A 7,500-nucleotide genomic window follows, 5' to 3' on the forward strand; every position below is an offset into this window, starting at 1 on the left:
TCGGTCATTTCGAGCCTGTATAAGAGATAAACATAAGTAAAACTAAAATCACACGTAGACCCCCTTTTATACATGCAACTTGTGGAGTGTCACGTGATGTATGCACTACCTTGAAAAGTTCCTTATAAAAAGGAGAAACGATAGATGTATCAAAAGCAAGAGACTAATTACTGCTAATGCGAAGCAGTTAAGAATTTAACTCAAGAAAAGCGTGGTATACTCACTAATGTCATTCTTTCCATTTGATCAGTTATGTTGGAATTAACTCCCATTTGTCCAAAGACTGGAGGATAATGCATTTCAGTGTAAATTATCTCTTTTAATCTCTGTCTACATGTCCTGCACACACCTGTATTAAGAGGTCGAAGAAACACAGTTACACTGGGCTGCAACCTATTATTAACTCAAAAATATAAAGCCAAGACTTACCTGACCCAACTTGTACGAACAAACCAGTCTTGCGTAAGACTCCCTCTGACTGTTTCTTTCCCAACCCTCGTTCACCTTTTGGCCACAGAACCCTGCACCTGGCGCTGGATCCTCTGCTCCAGCCTATTCCAAGTTTTGTCCAATGGTTAGGACATATTGTCATGGTGCGCAAACTTTCGCTTTTACTGAATTTCGCTGCTCTCATAAAATCAGCTCGACTTCATCTTCAGGTCCAGTAAATTTATAAGCAGACTTATGTATGTCGATATCCTTATTGCACGAAAGTAATGGAACAATTTCAGTATCATGCTTTCGACCTTTCGGGCTATAACCACAGACTCCACAACAACCCTCCATTTTCTGTTACCAAACTGAACCATAACACATATCAATACCCCGCCACTAAGCAAACAAAAGACGCCAAATATTGTGACATGGCCAGGGTTTGTTTACTCAGGTAACTACTAATTAAATTTGGTCTCTTTTTCTTACGGATTAGTCACGTTGTGATTTCCTTTTTTTTTTATTTCACTTAGTTCTTGCTTCTTTTACCTATAATTTGTTCATAGCGATTTTTTTAAATTGTAGTGAGTACAGGCACTTTATCAGCTATTGTCTAAAAACCTCATTAAGTACTTCAAACATGACTTGAGATATATATGGTAAGGGAGGGGGGGAGACATAACGCAGGAAATGGTCTATCTGCTGGTATTTTTCTGGCAGTTAGCTGTCAAAAGCAGTGGGGAAGGGAGGATTTCTTTTACTGACACCTTCAGTTTGCTAGACTTTGAGTTTTCAGTACCAAATAACCATGATATTGACTGTGTTGCTGGGCACTTTGCTCAATTCTTGAACCTTGTTTGAGGGTTCTGTGTCGACATGGCACCCTGCTGGAGAGGCCTATGCCACGTGCATGGGTGACAGGCCAATCTGCTAGCCAGGAGGGGGTCGGAGGGGGGGGGGGGTGGTCAGAGCACTTCTGGCTGCTGGGTCTGTCTATGAGCTGTCTGCTCAATTAGATGATGAGCGTGTGATAGTTGAGGAGGGCGCAGCCTGAGTCACCTATCATGCATAGAAATTGAGAGCGAATAAAGCAATTGTTTTAGTATAAATCTACCAGTGGTTGAAAACTTTATCTAAATCCTCTTCATAGACACTTCGAAAACGCCAAACGCTGTCATTTTTTTTACAAGCACACACTCCTACACTACTCACTATCTATCGCAGAACAGATAGTGAGTAGCGTAGCAATTCAGAGAATTGCGCACTAGTAGATTTATACAAAAGACAGATAAACATGCTATAAATTGTTTCACTTATCCTAAGAGTGCTCAATGCAAAACATGCAAAGCAAACTACTAATATGAAAACAAATATTTATATATATATATATATATTTTGTATATCCCTACCAGTATAGCTAACCGCCAAAAAGGAATGCATTGCGTGACGAGCTAATAACGAACGCTGCAAGATTGTGCTGCGGGCGCCAACACGCCTGAGAGCAATGGTCGCAATAAAATGTAATATGTTGTTCTAGCGGGTTTAGTACGTACAAAGCAAGCAACTATCTGCAAATTAGGTAGATGCAGTGGTGATCATGCCCCGAAAGATGATCACAGATTCATTGTATTCGACCATTGAATACGTTGACATTTGGCCATGTGCAACGAACGTTGTGTACGCAAACTTCACTGCTTAAAATGCAATGAATGGTGAGAGAAACACGTTAAATCAGCATTTGGACCTGCCTCTTACAGCAAATAAGGTTAGAACATTTCGAAATTATCAGCTCTGTGTCTCTTTCAACTTTATATGGGTCCATACATGTGGCACGTGCTTAAATATGTGTGTAATGCCAGTTGACAATGGAAGGTGAAATATTTGCATTTTGTACGTAGTTTGAAACGCTCTTGCATCGCTCACAATCACTTGCCCAAAGAAATTTTTATGAGAATCTGTAGACCATCCTTCTACAATTGGACCACCAGAAGCTTAATCTATTTGAAAGTTTTGCACATGGTGAAAATTAATTGTATTCACGAAGAACTTGAAAGTGAAAGAAATACACGTCTACAAAATTCAATTATTTTGCACCCAAACAATAATGCAACATTCCCCCAAATCTACCCAACACACATTTAAACATTGAACAAAACTATTTGAGTGTTTTAAACACGAAAAAATGATTTTTTTTTGCATGCGAGGCTTTTGATCTTGTTTAATAAAATGGTGCGTCAAATGACGATTTTAACGGAATTTGGTAATTTGCATTTTTCTTTGAAGTAAAAGGATATTTTGCCAAAAAAATTATCCAGTAGTTTTTGTCATGTCCTAGCCTTACCATAAAAATATGAGCGAAATCGAATTTTCGACCCTTGCCGAGTTATGTTTGATAATTATGGGCAGGGACTCTTAAAACCTGGCCTGGAGTTCGATAACCGTCAAAAACGTGTCATCCGCTTAACCTATAAAGTCGACTCTAAATATGTATCCAAAAACCCTATCCCTGACCTAGAAAAAATAAAAAAGAACCTTGTCACAAGTGCTGAAGTTACCTTTACGACGTCTGTAGATAAATCTGCAACTATGCCAGTAGGGGTCCACTATCATCCAAAATCCGTTACAGGAGAAGAGAAGGCAAAAACTGTGCAAGTGTGTGAGCGCTGTTTAACAAAACAGTATTCCAACAATCATATTGTTACTCATGAAACTGTCAAGTGTAACAGTACGTGTGCCACATGTCTTGACCTTAAATCGGTTTGTGAACATTGAAAAGTAAAGGGTCATGTTTCCTATGTACCAGCTTTAAGATGCTGTGATTCGTGCCTCAAGGATGCGGTTCAATGCAAAAAAGTTGCCGTGCTTGCTGTTGTAACTGACTGCGAGGAGTGCAACAAGCAGGCCCTGCTGCAGATTCAAGTGAGGTCAGAAAACAACACCCTTCCACCCGAGCACCTTCTCCTGGTCTCTCTCCCTGATGTTGTACATGTTGGCAAGACAATGAAATGCAGCTGGAGTAATTGGTATATTAATCTTGACGGTCAAATGTCAAACCTTGTTCTCATCCGCACTCTAAGAGATTCTAAAGACGTTTTTGTCAGGAAGCATTTAGGGAAACTATTAACATTCGAAAGCATTTGTAACAAGGATAGGATGGCAATCGACCCTATTATTCGTTTAACAAGACCGGAAGTAATCGAGGTGTTGTGAAAGGTAGAGGTAATTGTGCACACCATAGTACCTGAAAAGTACAGATTTTGGGCCTCAAACCAGCAAGGCGTTTGCAAGCATCCTGTCGCTGTCTCCAGGTCCTATCGGTAACATTCTCACCATTGATTACGATTTCTCTTCCTCGTTTTCGCGTTTGTTGAAAATCAGGGTTCGCCAGCCTGCTGAAGTATTAGAATTACAAACTGGGATGCGTGATGCAAGAGAAGTATGCTTTCATAACGGAGTAGTGTATGTAGCAGAGCGTGGAACAGGGTGTGTAAGATATTGTGTCCTTGAGGGGAACTTAAACTAGCTCATTACGCTTGCATGCGGACCTGGAGCAAGCACTTCTCAGATACAATTTGTCAACAATGAAATTTTTAACCGTGTACTGTGTTTGCTACACCCCCATTGCGACCCTCATGAGACTGGTCACATTGGCATACATGGAGGGGTGGACGTACGTACGTATGTACTGACGGTTGATGACATCATGGTTATAAAACCAAGATTTCTCACATTGATGGGTTACCATATTTTCTTAACAACGGTGCTCTGCGCATGCGGAGCTCCACTATTAGGCTTTATTTGGGAGGTTGGTTAAGTGTAGATAAATACATGTATGTAACAGTCACAAGTATTATGCTTTGTCAACTACATAGCAGGAAGACTGAAATTTTACATTTACCACAAAAAACAGCTAGTTACATGAATAATAATAATTTTATTACATTACTAAATTTGTAGGAACAAGAGATTTCCCTAGTGTCCTCAGCTGCATTTGAAGGCTGGCTTATAGTACGGGATATTGCCCCAATTTATACTAGAGACAGATAATCCGTCTGGACGAGCTTGGGCAAGAATTTCTTACTTCGGGCAACAGACAGATTATCCGCAAGACGAACTATCTGTTTAGTTCGTCGTGGCAGACGAACTAAGGTGGATAATCTGTCTGTGTGTATAAATGCAGCGACAGATGAACTTAGATGCCCTAATCAACACCTCGTTACATAAAGCCAGTGGTCTCTTAGCAGTAGGATACAAAATGTGTTCGCATAAACAAAGTATCTGAACAAGGGCCATAGAACAAAGATAGTGGGGAAACCAGCAGCAAAGAAGGAGCGTGCGTGGACCGAAACAGATTTGAAATACCTTCCTCTTGTCTTGGCCGACAGGAAGAACCAGTTTGCTGTTAGATTGGACACACTTGCTTTAAAGAAGTCGGCAAATAATGAAGTGTTCGAAGATATTTCAAAGGTATTCTAAAGCTGCCTTTTGTTTAAAGAGTTTATAGAAGAGAACGAACGGGAAAAACGTAGATAAAGGCAAACGGAGAGACATTCCTTTACAAATAATGCCAGCTAGGCTTTGTATTAAGTACAAGTGGCTAAGGAGTCAGTGGATAATGTTAACCGATCGCGTAAAAAAAGGAAGTAGAAAGGCAGACCTATCAAAGAGCCTGAGTGGTTTACCACCTTAAATCCAATTTTTTCCGATACCATGGAAGATATGGATGTGACTACGAGTCCTGGTTATGTTTTACCCTATGATTCCGATGACTCCTTTTCAGATGAAGAAAGTGACCACGTTCGTCATGATGATACATCGAGTACAAGCAATCCAGAACCTGATGACAGTGCCAACAGTGAGCTTGATAGCAGTTCTAGTAATGGCACCAAAAGAAAAACAAAAGAACTGGCACGTGTGCCAAGAAAAGGGTGAAGACTCAAACACAAGCTATCGATGAGATGGCAAAAAGCTTTACTGATCTGGGAGAGTTCCACCAAAAGAGGTCACAAATGATGGTTGAAGCAGACAAAGAACGGCAAGCTGAGTTTTTTAAGTTCCAAAGGGAGCCAGCAGAGCTCAATCGCCAGCATGAGTTGAAAATGATGGAATTATCAATGAAGATCACAAATATCCATCCATCAGCTCACTATCAGCATGCACCAACCACCGACAACCAACAGCTATTACAACAGTGTCACTGCATCTGGGTTGCAGCAGCTGTCCCGCCCACAACCTCACCCATCCCAAGTGGCAGCTTCTCAGGCGAGTCATCTCACTGACCTTGATTATCCACCATCATCAAGCACTGGTTGGTATTAAATAATGAAGAGTGGTTGTGTTGATATTTACAAAATGAAACTGGTCAATTCTTGAAGCAGTTTAACCAAATTAACTAAATCGTTTCAACTCAGTTATTTTGTGAAGTGTGATCATGTGGGTTAGTGTGGTTCTGAAGAGAACTGTTGTTGGTGACATTGACTGACATTTTGACAACCTGACTGGAAATCATGACTTCAGAGTTACATGAATAAATATATATTGTGTATCACCAGAGACATAAATACCATCTATAGATGACTTATGCTCAGGTTGTCAAAACATTAGTTAAAAGACATATCACACACCAAAGTTTTATTATTGGACTATCTTTTTTGTATGGTACTCACACCAAGACTTTTGTGAGTGTTATGATCGGAAACCATGGACTTCCATGTAAAAATGATGGGGTGTTTGTTGTAGCTTTTTGGGGTTAAAAATGCAGAGTTTCTTTCTAAATATACAACAGTCCCTGTCGATGCTGTGCATACAGTTTCGATAAACCTAGTTTGACTCCCATACTTTTCAAGTAAACTGGAACCTCACAACTCACCCCAAATGGGAAATTCCAGGTGCAAGCATAACCAGTTGTTCAAAATCAGTGGAATGATATGGGCACATTGCCAACTGAGTGACAGGAGCTGTGGGATGGGGTTTCATTCGAGTACGTTGTTTGACAATGTCGTTTTTAATTTCGGCCAGAATATACTCAAATGAATCACGACAGACCCTCAAACGCTTTTTAAATGCTGCACCGTCCCAGTTACGATAACCTTGAGCCCACCAGTTGTGTCCCTGAGCTCTTTGCGACCTCTCTCCTGTCTTGGTTTTTTGCTCAACAAGATAGCGGAGAAAGCAGCTTTTTGGGTGACTTCCGTTTTGAAGTCTAACTCCTCTGTGAATCTCCTCCGTGCCTCTCCGTCATTCAGTCTCTGGAGAGAGTGTATTTCGTCTTCAACAGCTTTTCTTTTTCACGAAAAAAGCTTCATGAGCTGTGCCGTTGCCGCCATTTTGAAATTTGCCGCCAACTCGACGATTTCACTCCCACCCATTCCTTTTCTCGTTCCAGTTTCTTGCGACTTGGATAATCCCTCCAGTATAAATGGGACAAACTATGAGACGAACTAATACTGTGGTTTACAGTTCGTCCAGTATTTATACTGGAAGGATTGAACGACCAGACGGATAATTCGTCCAGACCGATTATCCGTCTCTAGTATAAATTAGGCCATTGTTCTGGATCTATTTGGTTCAAGCAAAGATGCACAGTATCTGATGTTGGTCAACTTACTGGAAGAGATAAGCTGTTTTAACTTCTACTTTCACACCATGTTCTTCCGTGGTGGAAATTTTGACAGCTGGTTGCAGTCAATGCTGAGGGGTTCCATGATCTTGATCATCTTCTGGCAGAGAAACTATGACAAAGCAACGTTATGTCAGCTGAGTGACCGCCTATTCCATGTCTCTGAGAACACAGACCTTGGGGAAAAGATACAAGAGTTCCTGCAAGTTTTTACAGAGAAAAAAATTGAAATAATTCATTCCACTAGGGTGCAGAGATGGCGCAGTGGTGAGAGCACTCGCCTCCCACCAATGTTGTCCAGGTTCGATTCCTCGACTCGAAGTCATATGTGGGCTCAGTTTGTTGGTTCTCTTCTCTGCACCGAGAGGTTCTCCGGGTACTCCGGTTTACCCTCTCATCAAAAAACCAACATTTGACTTGTGTTAATTGTTAATTTCACTTTACAGTGT

The sequence above is a fragment of the Montipora capricornis genome, chromosome 8, assembly GCF_036669925.1.
Source record: "Montipora capricornis isolate CH-2021 chromosome 8, ASM3666992v2, whole genome shotgun sequence".
Classification (NCBI taxonomy): Eukaryota; Metazoa; Cnidaria; class Anthozoa; order Scleractinia; family Acroporidae; genus Montipora; species Montipora capricornis.